At 49.0% G+C, this 13,656-nt stretch overlaps 1 protein-coding gene and 1 pseudogene across 2 annotated transcripts in view; both read right to left on the bottom strand.

Moving 5' to 3' along the window:
- TRAPPC9 (trafficking protein particle complex subunit 9) overlaps positions 1 to 13,656 on the bottom strand; it is a 1,110,831-nt gene that overhangs the window by 624,408 nt on the left and 472,767 nt on the right. The window lies entirely within an intron of this gene.
- Positions 13,207 to 13,326, bottom strand: LOC134929747 (5S ribosomal RNA; annotated as a pseudogene).

Below are 13,656 nucleotides of genomic sequence, written 5' to 3'. Positions count from 1 at the left end.
ACTGCAGAGGTGTCAGGTAACAGGTAAAGTAATGCTGCGGCATGTATAGCTGTCATGCTCTGCTTTGCCATTTGAGCTTTTTGCCCCATATAATCTGCTATTGTGCAATGTGTGTTGAGGGACACAAAATACTCTTTCTTTCTCTGACGTCCTAGTGGATGCTGGGAACTCCGTAAGGACCATGGGGAATAGACGGGCTCCGCAGGAGACTGGGCACTCCAAAAGAAAGATTAGGTACTATCTGGTGTGCACTGGCTCCTCCCTCTATGCCCCTCCTCCAGACCTCAGTTAGAATCTGTGCCCGGCCAGAGCTGGGTGCTCCTAGTGGGCTCTCCTGAGCTTGCTAGAAAGAAAGTATTTGTTAGGTTTTTTATTTTCAGTGAGATCTGCTGGCAACAGACTCACTGCTACGTGGGACTGAGGGGAGAGAAGCAAACCTACCTGCTTGCAGCTAGCTTGTGCTTCTTAGGCTACTGGACACCATTAGCTCCAGAGGGTTCGAACACAGGACCTGACCTCGATCGTCCGTTCCCGGAGCCGCGCCGCCGTCCCCCTTGCAGAGCCAGAAGACAGAAGAGAAGCGATGAAATCGGCGGCAGAAGACTCCTGTCTTCATTAAGGTAGCGCACAGCACCGCAGCTGTGCGCCATTGCTCCCACAGCACACCACACACTCCGGTCACTGTAGGGTGCAGGGCGCTGGGGGGGGGGGGCGCCCTGGGCAGCAATAAAAATACCTTTGGCATAAAAATACACATAATACAGTCTGTGACTGTATATGTGTAAAATCCCCGCCATTTTTAGTCAGAAACAGGACAGAAGCCCGCCGCTGAGGGGGCGGGGCCTTCTTCCTCAGCACGCCAGCGCCATTTTCTCTTCACAGCTCCGCTGGAAGGAAGCTCCCCAGGCTCTCCCCTGCAGTATCCTGGTATACAAAGGGTGAAAAGAGAGGGGGGGGGGGGCACATAAATTTAGGCGCAAAAATTGTATATACAGCAGCTACTGGGTAAACACTGAGTTGTAGTGTAATCCCTGGGTTATATAGCACTGGGGTGTGTGCTGGCATACTCTCTCTCTGTCTCTCCAAAGGGCCTTGTGGGGAACGGTCTTCAAACAGAGCATCCCCTGTGTGTGTGTGGTGTGTCGGTACGCGTGTGTCGACATGTCTGAAAAAGGCTACTTTAAGGAGGTGATAGAGCGGATATGTATGTGAGAGGGTGTCTACGTCGACAACGCCGACACCTGTTTGGATATGTGTAAGTGCTGAGGTTAATTTATTGCACAAATGGTTAGGGAACAGACAGGAAATCTACCCATGTCTGTCCCTATGTCACAGAGACCTTCAGAGTCTCACAATGCTCACTATCCAAAATAACAAACACTGGTATCGACACGGAGTTTAACTCCACTGTCGACTACGATAATGCAAAGTTACAGCCAAGATGGCTAGAAGGTATTCAATATATGATATTGAAATAAAAGATGATTTGCATATCACTGATGACTCATCTGTCCCTGACACGAGAGTACACATGTTTAAGGGGAAGAATGCTGAGGTAAATTTTCCTCCTCTCATGAGGAAAAACAGCGGGAATCTCCAGACAAGAGACGGCAGCTTCCCACAAGAGAATTCTCAGGCTGTATCCTTTCCCCCACTAGGGCCAGGATGTGTTGAGAATCTTCCCCTAGGGTGTCCTGTTTGCACAGACGGTAGCACTTGCTATTCTCAGGGATCCTGCAGATAGCGTGCACATTCTAGTATACTACCCAGACCGGCGATTGTGTCGGCATGGGTTTATAGCGCTGTGGCAGCGTGGATAGGTACCTTATCAGCAGAGATTGAGACCCTAGTAAATATATTAAAGATACTGTCTTAAGTGATAGATATATAGTTATAAAGCATGCCCAAAGAGACATGAGTATACTGGGTCCTAGAGTCAAAGCTATGTCGATCTCTGCTTGACGTGTCCTGTAGAATATGCATTGGACAGATGATGCCGACTTAAGAGGCATATGGAAGGCTGAGGATTGTGTGGAGAAGGGTTCTCGGGCCTGGTCTCCACAGCTATAGCTGGTAATTCTGCTAGTTTGCCTTATATTCCTGCACAGCCTAAGAAAGCACGACATTATTAAATGCAGCCTTTCGAATAAAGAAACAAGAAAGTCTGAGGTGCGTCCTTTCTTGTCAGAGCCGGGATCAACACAGCTAGTTCCCAGGAACAGAAGTCCTCCCCGGCCCCTACAAAAATCCACCTATGCCGCTGGGGCTCCACAGGCGGAGCTAGGCCCGGTGGGGACACGCCTTCGTAAGTTCAGCCACAAGTGGGTTCACTCCCCTGTTAGGTCCCTGGGCAATAGATATTGTGTCTCAGGGATACAAGCTGGACTGTGAGAAGATGTCCCCTCACTGACGGCCCTGCGGGCTTCCCCCCAAGAGGGGGAGCCAGTGTTAACTGCAATTCACAAATTGTATCTTTAACAGGTGGTGGTCAAGGGTCCCCTCCTTCAACAAGATGGTGTTATTATTCGACCATGTTGTAATCCCAAAACCAGACGGTTCGGTCAGACCCATATTGAACTAAAAATCCCTGAACATATACCTGAGAAGGTTCAAGTTCAAGATGGAATCGCTAAGAGCGGTCAGGGCAAGCCTAAAAAGAGGGAGACTTTATCGTGAACCGGGTCATAAGGGATACATACCTTCATGTCCCCATTTATCCACCTCATTAGGCGTACCTCAGAATTGCGGTACGGGATTGTCATAACCAAGGTAATGGCGGATATGATTGTGCTCCTGCGGAAGCAAGGTGTCACTATTATCACGTACTTGGACGATCTCCTCATACAAGCGAGATCAAGAGAGCAGTTGCTGAACAGCGTATCACTTTCTCTGGAAGTGTAACGGCAACACGGCTGGATTCTATATATTCCAAAGTCGCAGTTGGTTCCTACAGCTCATCTGCCTCTCCTAGGCACGATCCTAGACACAGACCAGAAAAGGGTTTATCTCCCGATAGAGAGAGCTCAGGAGCTCATGACACTGGTCAGGAATCTATTAAAACCAAAACAGGTGTCAGTGCATCACTGCACTCGAGTCCTGGGAAGGATGATGGCATCATACGAGGCCATCCCCTTCGGCTGGTTCCATGCAAGGACAATGGAACTTACTGGACAAGTGGTCCGGATCACATCTTCAGATGCATCGGTTAATCACCCTATCCCCCACGGCCAGGGTGTCTCTCCTGTGGTGGCTGCAGAGTGCTCACCTTCTCGAGGGCCGCAGATTCGGCATTCAGGACTGGATCCTGGTGACCACGGATGCAAGCCTCCGAGGGTGGGGGGCAGTTACACAGGGAAGAAATTTCCAAGGTCTGTGGTCAAGTCAACAGACTTGCCTTCACATCAATATCCTGGAACTAAGGGCCATATACAACGCCCTAAGTCAAGCGGAGTTCCTGCTTCGCGACCAACAGGTTCTGATCCAGTCAGACCGCAGGGGTTCATGTAAACCGCCAAGGCGGCACAAGAAGCAGGATGGCGAGGGTAGAAGCCACCAGAATTCTTCGCTGGGCGGAGAATCAAGTAAGCGCACTGTCAGCAGTGTTCATTCCGGGAGTGGACAGCTGGGAAGCAGACTTCCTCAGCAGGCACGACCTCCACCCGGGAAAGTGGGGACTTCATCAGGAAGTCTTCACGCAGTTTGCAAATTGATGGGAACTGCCTCAGGTGGACTAGATGGCGTCCCACCTCAATAAAAAGCTAAAAAAGGTTTTAAGCCGGGTCAAGGGACCCTCAGGTGATAGCTGTGGTCGCACTAGTAACACCGTGGGTGTTCCAGTCGGTCTATGTATTCCCTCCTCTTCCTTTCATACCCAAGGGCTGAGAATTGTAATAAAAGGAGGAGTGAGAACAATATTCTTTGCTCCGAATGGGCCAAGAAGGACTCGGTACCCGGAGCTGCAAGAAATGCTCTCAGAGGACTCAGGGCTTCTGCCTCTCAGACAGGACATGTTGCAACAGGGGCCCTGTCTGTTCCAAGACTTACCGCGGCTGCATTTGATGGCATGGCGGTTGAACGCCGGATCATAGCGGAAAATAAGATTTTACTCACCGGTAAATCTATTTCTCGTAGTCCGTAGTGGATGCTGGGAACTCCGAAAGGACCATGGGGAATAGCGGCTCCGCAGGAGACTGGGCACAACTAAAGAAAGCTTTTAGGTCACCTGGTGTGCACTGGCTCCTCCCACTATGACCCTCCTCCAAGCCTCAGTTAGGACACTGTGCCCGGACGAGCTGACATAATAAGGAAGGATTTTGAATCCCGGGTAAGACTCCTACCAGCCACACCAATCACACCGTATAACATGTGATACTATACCCAGTTTAACAGTATGAAAACAACTGAGCCTCTCAACAGATGGCTCAACAATAACCCTTTAGTTAACAATAACTATGTACAAGTATTGCAGACAATCCGCACTTGGGATGGGCGCCCAGCATCCACTACGGACTACGAGAAATAGATTTACCGGTGAGTAAAATCTTATTTTCTCTGACGTCCTAGTGGATGCTGGGAACTCCGAAAGGACCATGGGGATTATACCAAAGCTCCCAAACGGGCGGGAGAGTGCGGATGACTCTGCAGCACCGAATGAGAGAACTCAAGGTCCTCCTCAGCCAGGGTATCAAATTTGTAGAATTTTGAAAACGTGTTTGCCCCTGACCAAGTAGCAGCTCGGCAAAGTTGTAAAGCCGAGACCCCTCGGGCAGCCGCCCAAGATGAGCCCACCTTCCTTGTGGAATGGGCTTTTACTGATTTAGGATGCGGCAGTCCAGCCGCAGAATGCGCCAGCTGAATTGTGCTACAAATCCAGCGAGCAATAGTCTGCTTAGAAGCAGGAGCACCCAGTTTGTTGGGTGCATACAGGATAAATAGCGAGTCAGTTTTCCTGACTCTAGCCGTCCTGGAAACATAAATTTTCAAGGCCCTGACTACGTCCAGTAACTTGGAATCCTCCAAGTCCCTAGTAGCCGCAGGCACCACAATAGGTTGGTTCAAGTGAAAAGCTGATACCACCTTAGGGAGAAACTGGGGACGAGTCCTCAATTCCGCCCTATCCATATGGAAAATCAGATAAGGTCTTTTACATGACAAAGCTGCCAATTCTGACACACGCCTGGCTGAAGCCAAGGCCAATAACATGACCACTTTCCACGTGAGATATTTTAGATCCACGGTTTTAAGTGGCTCAAACCAATGTGATTTTAAGAAACTCAACACCACGTTGAGATCCCAAGGTGCCACTGGAGGCACAAACGCGGGCTGAATATGCAGCACTCCTTTCACAAACGTCTGAACTTCAGGTAGTGAAGCTAGTTCTTTCTGGAAGAAAATCGACAGAGCCGAGATCTGTACCTTAATGGAGCCTAATTTCAGGCCCATAGTCACTCCTGCTTGTAGGAAATGCAGAAATCGACCTAGTTGAAATTCCTATGTTGGGGCCTTTTTGGCCTCACACCAAGCAACATACTTCCGCCATATGCGGTGATAATGCTTTGCAGTTACATCTTTCCTGGCTTTAATCAGCGTAGGAATGACTTCCTCCGGAATGCCCTTTTCCTTCAGGATCCGGCGTTCAACCGCCATGCCGTCAAACGCAGCCGCGGTAAGTCTTGGAACAGACAGGGCCCCTGCTGCAGCAGGTCCTGTCTGAGCGGCAGAGGCCATGGGTCCTCTGAGATCATCTCTTGAAGTTCCGGGTACCACGCTCGTCTTGGCCAATCCGGAACCACGAGTATTGTTCTTACTCCTCGTTTTCTTATTATTCTCAGTACCCTTGGTATGAGAGGCAGAGGAGGGAACACATAAACTGACTGGTACACCCACGGTGTCACTAGAGCGTCCACAGCTATCGCCTGAGGGTCCCTTGACCTGGCGCAATATCTCTCTAGTTTTTTGTTTAGGCGGGACGCCATCATGTCCACCTGTGGCCGTTCCCATCGATTTACAATCAGCGTGAAGACTTCTGGATGAAGTCCCCACTCTCCCGGGTGGAGGTCGTGCCTGCTGAGAAAGTCTGCTTCCCAGTTGTCCACTCCCGGAATGAACACTGCTGACAGTGCTAGTACGTGATTTTCCGCCCATCGGAGAATCCTTGTGGCTTCTGCCATTGCCATCCTGCTTCTTGTGCCGCCCTGTCGATTTACATGGGCGACTGCCGTGATGTTGTCTGACTGGATCAGTACCGGCTGGTGTAGAAGCAGGGATTTTGCCTGACTTAGGGCATTGTAAATGGCCCTTAGTTCCAGAATATTTATGTGTAGGGAAGTCTCCTGACTCGACCATAGTCCTTGGAAGTTTCTTCCCTGTGTGACTGCCCCCCAGCCTCGAAGGCTGGCATCCGTGGTCACCAGGACCCAGTCCTGTATGCCGAATCTGCGGCCCTCTAGAAGATGAGCACTCTGCAGCCACCACAGCAGAGACACCCTGGTTCTTGGAGACAGGGTTATTAGGCGATGCATCTGAAGATGCGATCCGGACCATTGGTCCAACAGGTCCCACTGAAAGATTCTGGCATGGAACCTGCCGAAAAGAATTGCTTCGTAAGAAGCCACCATCTTTCCCAGGACCCGCGTGCAGTGATGCACCGATACCTGTTTTGGTTTCAGGAGGTCTCTGACTAGAGATGACAGCTCCTTGGCTTTCTCCTCCGGGAGAAACACTTTTTTTTTGGACTGTATCCAGAATCATACCCAGGAACAGTAGACGTGTCGTCGGAACCAGCTGTGATTTTGGAATATTCAGAATCCAACCGTGCTGGTGTAGCACCTCCTGAGATAGTGCTACTCCCACCAACAACTGCTCCTTGGACCTCGCCTTTATCAGGATATCGTCCAAGTACGGGATAATTAAAACTCCCTTTCTTCGAAGGAGTATCATCATTTCCGCCATAACCTTGGTAAATACCCTCGGTGCCGTGGACAGTCCAAACGGCAGCGTCTGGAATTGGTAATGGCAATCCTGTACCACAAATCTGAGGTACTCCTGGTGAGGATGGTAAATGGGGACATGCAAGTAAGCATCCTTGATGTCCAGGGATACCATGTAATCCCCCTCGTCCAGGCTTGCAATAACCGCCCTGAGCGATTCTATCTTGAACTTGGATTTTTTTATGTATGTGTTCAAGGATTTCAAATTTAAAATGGGTCTCACCGAACCGTCCGGTTTCGGTACCACAAACAGTGTGGAATAGTAACCCCGTCCTTGTTGAAGTAGGGGCACCTTGATTATCACCTGCTGGGAATACAGCTTGTGAATTGCCGCTAGCACAGCCTCCCTGTCTGAAGGAGTAATCGGCAAGGCAGATTTTAGGAACCGGTGGGGTGGAGACGCCTCGAATTCCAGTTTGTACCCTTGAGATACTATTTGCAGGATCCAGGGATCCACCTGTGAGCGAGCCCACTGATCGCTGAAATTTTTGAGGCGGCCCCCCACCGTACCTGGCTCCGCCTGTGGAGCCCCACCGTCATGCGGCGGACTTGGAAGAAGCGGGGGAGGACTTTTGCTCCTGGGAACCTGCTGTTTGTTGCAGCCTTTTTCCCCTACCTCTGCCTCTGGACAGAAAGGACCCGCCTTTTCCACGCCTGTTTTTCTGAGTCCGAAAGGACTGTACCTGATAAAACGGCGCCTTTTTAGTCTGTGAGGGAACATGGGGTAAAAATGCTGACTTCCCAGCAGTTGCTGTGGAAACTAGGTCCGAGAGACCATCCCCAAATAACTCCTCACCCTTATAAGGCAAAACTTCCATGTGCCTTTTTGAATCTGCATCCCCTGTCCACTGGCGAGTCCATAAGCCTCTCCTAGCAGAAATGGACAATGCACTTATTTTAGATGCCAGCCGGCAGATCTCCCTCTGTGCATCTCTCATGTATAAGACTGAGTCTTTTATATGCTCTATGGTTAGCAGAATAGTGTCCCTGTCTAGGGTGTCAATATTTTCTGACAGGGAATCTGACCACGCAGCAGCAGCACTGCACATCCATGCTGACGCAATAGCTGGTCTAAGTATAATGCCTGAGTGTGTATATACAGACTTCAGGATCGCCTCCTGCTTTCTATCAGCAGGTTCCTTGAGGGCGGCCGTATCCGGAGACGGTAGTGCCACCTTTTTAGACAAACGTGTGAGCGCTTTATCCACCCTAGGGGGTGTCTCCCAACGTGACCTATCCTCTGGCGGGAAAGGGAACGCCATTAGTAACTTCTTAGAGATTACCAATCTTTTATCAGGGAAAGCCCACGCTTCTTCACACACTTCATTTAATTCTTCTGATGGGGGAAAAACTACGGGTAATTTTTTCTCCCCAAACATAATACCCTTTTTAGTGGTACCTGGGTTTATATCAGAAATTTGTAACACCTCTTTCATTGCTTCAATCATGCAACGAATGGCTTTAGTGGACATTAGACTAGACTCATCGTCGTCGACACTGGTGTCAGTATCCGTGTCGACATCCGCGTCTGCCATCTGAGGTAGCGGGCGTTTTAGAGCCCCCGATGGCCTTTGAGACGCCTGGACAGGCACGAGCTGAGAAGCCGGCTGTCCCACATTTGGCATGTCGTCAAATTTTTTGTGTAAGGAGTCGACACGTGCACGCAATTCCTTCCATAAGTCCATCCACTCAGGTGTCAGCCCCGCAGGCATCTGCTCCGCCTCCACATCATTATCCTCATCAAACATGTCGACACAGCCGTACCGACACACCGCACACACACAGGGAATGCTCTAACAGAGGACAGGACCCACAAAAGCCCTTTGGGGAGACAGAGTGAGAGTATGCCAGCACACACCAGAGCGCTATATAATGCAGGGACTAACTGAATTATGACCCTATAGCTGCTGTTATATATACTGCGCCTAAATTTAGTGCCCCCCTCTCTTTTTTACCCTTTTCTGTAGTGTAGACTGCAGGGGAGAGCCAGGGAGCTTCCTTCCAGCGAAGCTGTGAGGGAGAAATGGCGCCAGTGTGCTGAAGGAGATAGCTCCGCCCCTTTTTCGCGGACTATTCTCCCGCTTTTTTATGGATTCTGGCAGGGGTAATTATCACATATATAGCCTCTGGGGCTATATATTGTGGTATTTTTGCCAGCCAAGGTGTTTTTATTGCTGCTCAGGGCGCCCCCCCCTAGCGCCCTGCACCCTCAGTGACCGGAGTGTGAAGTGTGTATGAGGAGCAATGGCGCACAGCTGCAGTGCTGTGCGCTACCTTGGTGAAGACTGATGTCTTCTGCCGCCGATTTTCCGGACCTCTTCTTGCTTCTGGCTCTGTAAGGGGGACGGCGGCGCGGCTCCGGGATCGAACACCAAGGCCAGTTCCATGCGGTCGATCCCTCTGGAGCTAATGGTGTCCAGTAGCCTAAGAAGCCCAAGCTAGCTGCAAGCAGGTAGGTTCGCTTCTTCTCCCCTTAGTCCCTCGCTGCAGTGAGCCTGTTGCCAGCAGGTCTCACTGTAAAATAAAAAACCTAATTATATACTTTCTTTTTAGAAGCTCAGGAGAGCCCCTAGTGTGCATCCAACCTCGGCCGGGCACAAAATCTAACTGAGGCTTGGAGGAGGGTCATAGTGGGAGGAGCCAGTGCACACCAGGTGACCTAAAAGCTTTCTTTAGTTGTGCCCAGTCTCCTGCGGAGCCGCTATTCCCCATGGTCCTTTCGGAGTTCCCAGCATCCACTAGGACGTCAGAGAAAAGGGCATTCCGGGTGCAGTTATTCCTACGCTGATAAAGGCTAGGAAAGACGTGACAGCAAGACTTTTTCACTGTATATAGCGAAAATAGGTTGCTTGGTATGAGGCCGGGAAGGCCCTACAGAGGAATTCCAGCGGGGTCGATTCCTGCACTTCCTACAGTCAGGAGTGACTATGGGCCTAAAATTAGGATCCATAAAGGTCAAGATTTCGGCCCTATCCATTTTCTCTCAAAAAGAACTGGCTTCACTGCCTGAAGTTCAGACGTTGTTCCGGGGGTGCTGCATATTCAGCCTCCTTTTGTGCCACCGGTGGCACCTTGGGATCTTAACGTTGTGTTGGATTTCCTGAAATCCCGCTGGTTTGAGCCACTTAAGACCGTGGAGCTAAAATATCTCACGTGGAAAGTGGTCATGCTATTGGCCTTAGCTTCGGCTAGGCGTGTGTCAGGTTTGGCGGTTTTGTCATGTAAAAGCCTTATCTGATCTTCCATATGGACAGGGCAGAATTGAGGACTCGTCCCAATTTCTCCCTAGGGTGGTATCATCGTTTCATTTGAACCAGCCTATTGTGGTGCCTGCGGCTACTAGGGACTTGGAGGATTCCAAGTTGCTGGACGTAGTCCGGGCTTTGAAAATGTATGTTTCCAGAACGGCGGGAGTCAGAAAGTCTGACTCGCTATTTATTCTGTATGCAGCCAACAAGGTTGGCGCTCCTGCTTCGAAGCAGACTATTGCTCGCTGGATCTATAGCACGTTTCAGCGGGTTCACTCTGCAACTGGATTGCCGCATCCAAAAATCGGTGAAAGCCCATTCCACAAGGAAGGTGGGCTCTTCTTGGGCGGCTGCCCGAGGGGTCTCGGCTTTACAGCTTTGCCGAGCTGCTGCTTGGTCGGGGTCAAACAAGTTTGCTATGTTCTACAAGTTTGATACCCTGGCTGAGGAGGACCTTGAGTTTGCTCATGCGGTGCTGCAGAGTCATCCGCACTCTCCCGCCCGTTTGGGAGCTTTGGTATAATCCCCATGTCTTTACGGAGTTCCCAGCATCCACTAGGACGTCAGAGAAAATAAGAATTTACTCACCGGTAATTCTATTTCTCGTAGTCCGTAGTGGATGCTGGGCGCCCGTCCCAAGTGCGGACTTTCTGCAATACATGTATATAGTTATTGCTTAACTAAAGGTTTATTGTTTTGAGCCATCCGTAAAATGAGGCTCAGTTGTTGTTCATACTGTTAACTGGGTATGGTTATCACAAGTTGTACAGTGTGATTGGTGTGGCTGGTATGAGTCTTACCCTGGATTCCAAAATCCTTTCCTTGTACTGTCAGCTCTTCCGGGCACATTTTCCCTAACTGAGGTCTGGAGGAGGGGCATAGAGGGAGGAGCCAGTGCACACCAGATAGTACCTAATCTTTCTTTTGGAGTGCCCAGTCTCCTGCGGAGCCCGTCTATTCCCCATGGTCCTTACGGAGTTCCCAGCATCCACTACGGACTACGAGAAATAGAATTACCGGTGAGTAAATTCTTATTATTTCGTCCTAGAGGATGTTGGGGACACCAAAAGAACCATGGGGTATAGACGGGATCCGCAGGAGACATGGGCACTTTAAGACTTTCAAAGGGGCGTGACCTGGCTCCTCCCTCTATATCCCTCCCCAGACTCAGTTTAGAAAATGTGCCCTGCGAGACGGAGGCACTCGGGAGAGCTCTACTGAGTTTCTCTGAAAAGACTTATGTTAGGTTTTTTATTTTCAGGGAGATCTGCTGGCTACAGACTCCCTGCTTCGTGGGATAGAGGGGAGAGCAGTCTAGACCCACTTCTAATGAGTTTCAGGGCTCTGCTGCTGCTGACAGGATGCCTTCCGCACCTGAGGGGAGATGAACGCCGGGTGCTCTCGGATGCTCGCTCCCACAGCCTGCCGTCACCCCCTCTTCAAAGCTAGAAGTCAGAAGACAGGTGAGTATTAAGAAGAAAAGAAGACTTCTTTTCAGAATGACGGCATTTAGAGGTACCACGCGTCAATGCAAACACAGTGCGCATCGGACTCCCATACAGTACACACCACTGGGTGCAGGGTGCTGGGGGGGGGCGCCCTGGGGAGCTTTTTTACCTCAGAAAACACTGGCAGAGAGGACATTAAGTGCCTGGGCACAGTCCAAAACCCCCGCCAGTATAAATATATATATACAATAGGGGGGAAATTATTTGCGCCACTTGTGTACAACACCAAATAATCTAAGATCCACGTATAAATAATAAATGACACTCCCTAGGAATTAACACAGGGCGTCAGCTGTCCCCCAGAGACACAGGGATGGTAATTCCCTGAAACAACGAGAAAATGCACACAGGGGGGTGGGGGATATAGCGACCGTCGGTGTCTTAAAATAGTTCAATAAATATGGATCTAAAAAAGTGTATCTAATAACGAGTAACCAGATCAGAAGGTGATTTAAAAAAGGGGGGGGTGTTTATTTAGACACTAAAACAGATATTAATTACATATAGAGCTAAAATCTAAACAGCAGTTCTTCTTAAAAAATGGGATTTAAAACAACATACACAATACTTTAAAATACCAGTTAAAATATGTTTAAAACTCTGTAAAACAATTTTAACTTAACTTGGTAAAAGGTCACTGCCAGGTAGCCCAACGCGTTTCGTCCTTAAGACTTCATCAAGGGGTAAAGGCAGAATGAGACTGGACTCCTATTTATACTGGTATTAATCACATAATGATTGTGACATCACTTCCTGTTAATTTAATCATCATATTGTGCAATAGGTTAAAAATTCATATATTAACAAATCTATTGTTTCAATTTACTGATATATGTATATACATTCACAAGGCATTGATTAGTGAGCAGATTAGGTGTTAAAAACGTATAAAATTGATTTGTAAAGGTGCTGGCGGTTCTTTGCCGCCCCACTTCCGGTTTTCGTCCGTCGCGTCACTTCCGCCCCACTTCCGGTGTGCGACTGCGCATGCGCCCGCGGCTGCGGGCGTGAGAGAACGAACAACACTATGACAAATGTTCTCTGCAAGTTCATTGCGGCGGCCATCTTTGGGTGGACTTGTTCAGAGTGAATCCTATTCAGGCAGCCATATTAGCGGGGACCAATGGTAGAGACATAAATTTCGGTTCTCCAGTAAAGTGCATGAAAATGAATAGAATAAACGGAGATTTAGTCACTGTTGGTGTCAGTATAGTAACATAAGCTTGTTACAATAATAAATAAATATAAAAACTCTTATAAATATATGAATATATAGAGCATAAGATATATAAAAATATGTATATATAATTATATGCTTAAAACAATATAAAGTGCAAAGTGCAGACTAAGAGTGATAATAAATAGTGTTAAGTGCTTGTTATGACCTTAGTTTATTAGGATGCAAATAGTGTGATATATTTATAGCGACATGCTCATGTAGGCTGTATTATCGTTAGTTTTGGTTTACAGTACCTGATCTTCCCAGATGGTCTCCCTGGTCTGGTACTGATCAGGCCCAACACTGCTTCGCTTCCAAGATCGGACGAGATTGGGCCTTTCCAGTGCGGTCTGACTGTAATATTCACTCTTTACCATACATGTGTCAATTTCAATATATCAATAAACGGTGATATTTATCAGGAAGAACTGTGGATGGGAATAGGGCAGGGGTGGGTGGGGGGGGGGGGGGGGTGATGGGAATGGTGTGTGGGTGAGCGGGGAGGGGGGGGGGGGGAGGGGTTGGTAGAGATGGGGTGGGAGTTACATATAGAAAGTATTAGGTGTAGGTGAAAAAGGTTTACTCTAGGTAGGGATCCAACCGTGATGATCCAGTAGTGTAGTTTTCACAGGAAAGGGGCGATTTCGTAATAGTCATTAAACCCCTTCGGATGGAGTGTTTGTAGTTGGAAG

This window comes from Pseudophryne corroboree, chromosome 5 (genome assembly GCF_028390025.1).
Source record: "Pseudophryne corroboree isolate aPseCor3 chromosome 5, aPseCor3.hap2, whole genome shotgun sequence".
Taxonomy (NCBI): Eukaryota; Metazoa; Chordata; class Amphibia; order Anura; family Myobatrachidae; genus Pseudophryne; species Pseudophryne corroboree.
The sequence above is the reverse complement of the archived record's forward strand: the minus strand, read 5'-3'. Positions and strand labels throughout refer to the sequence as shown.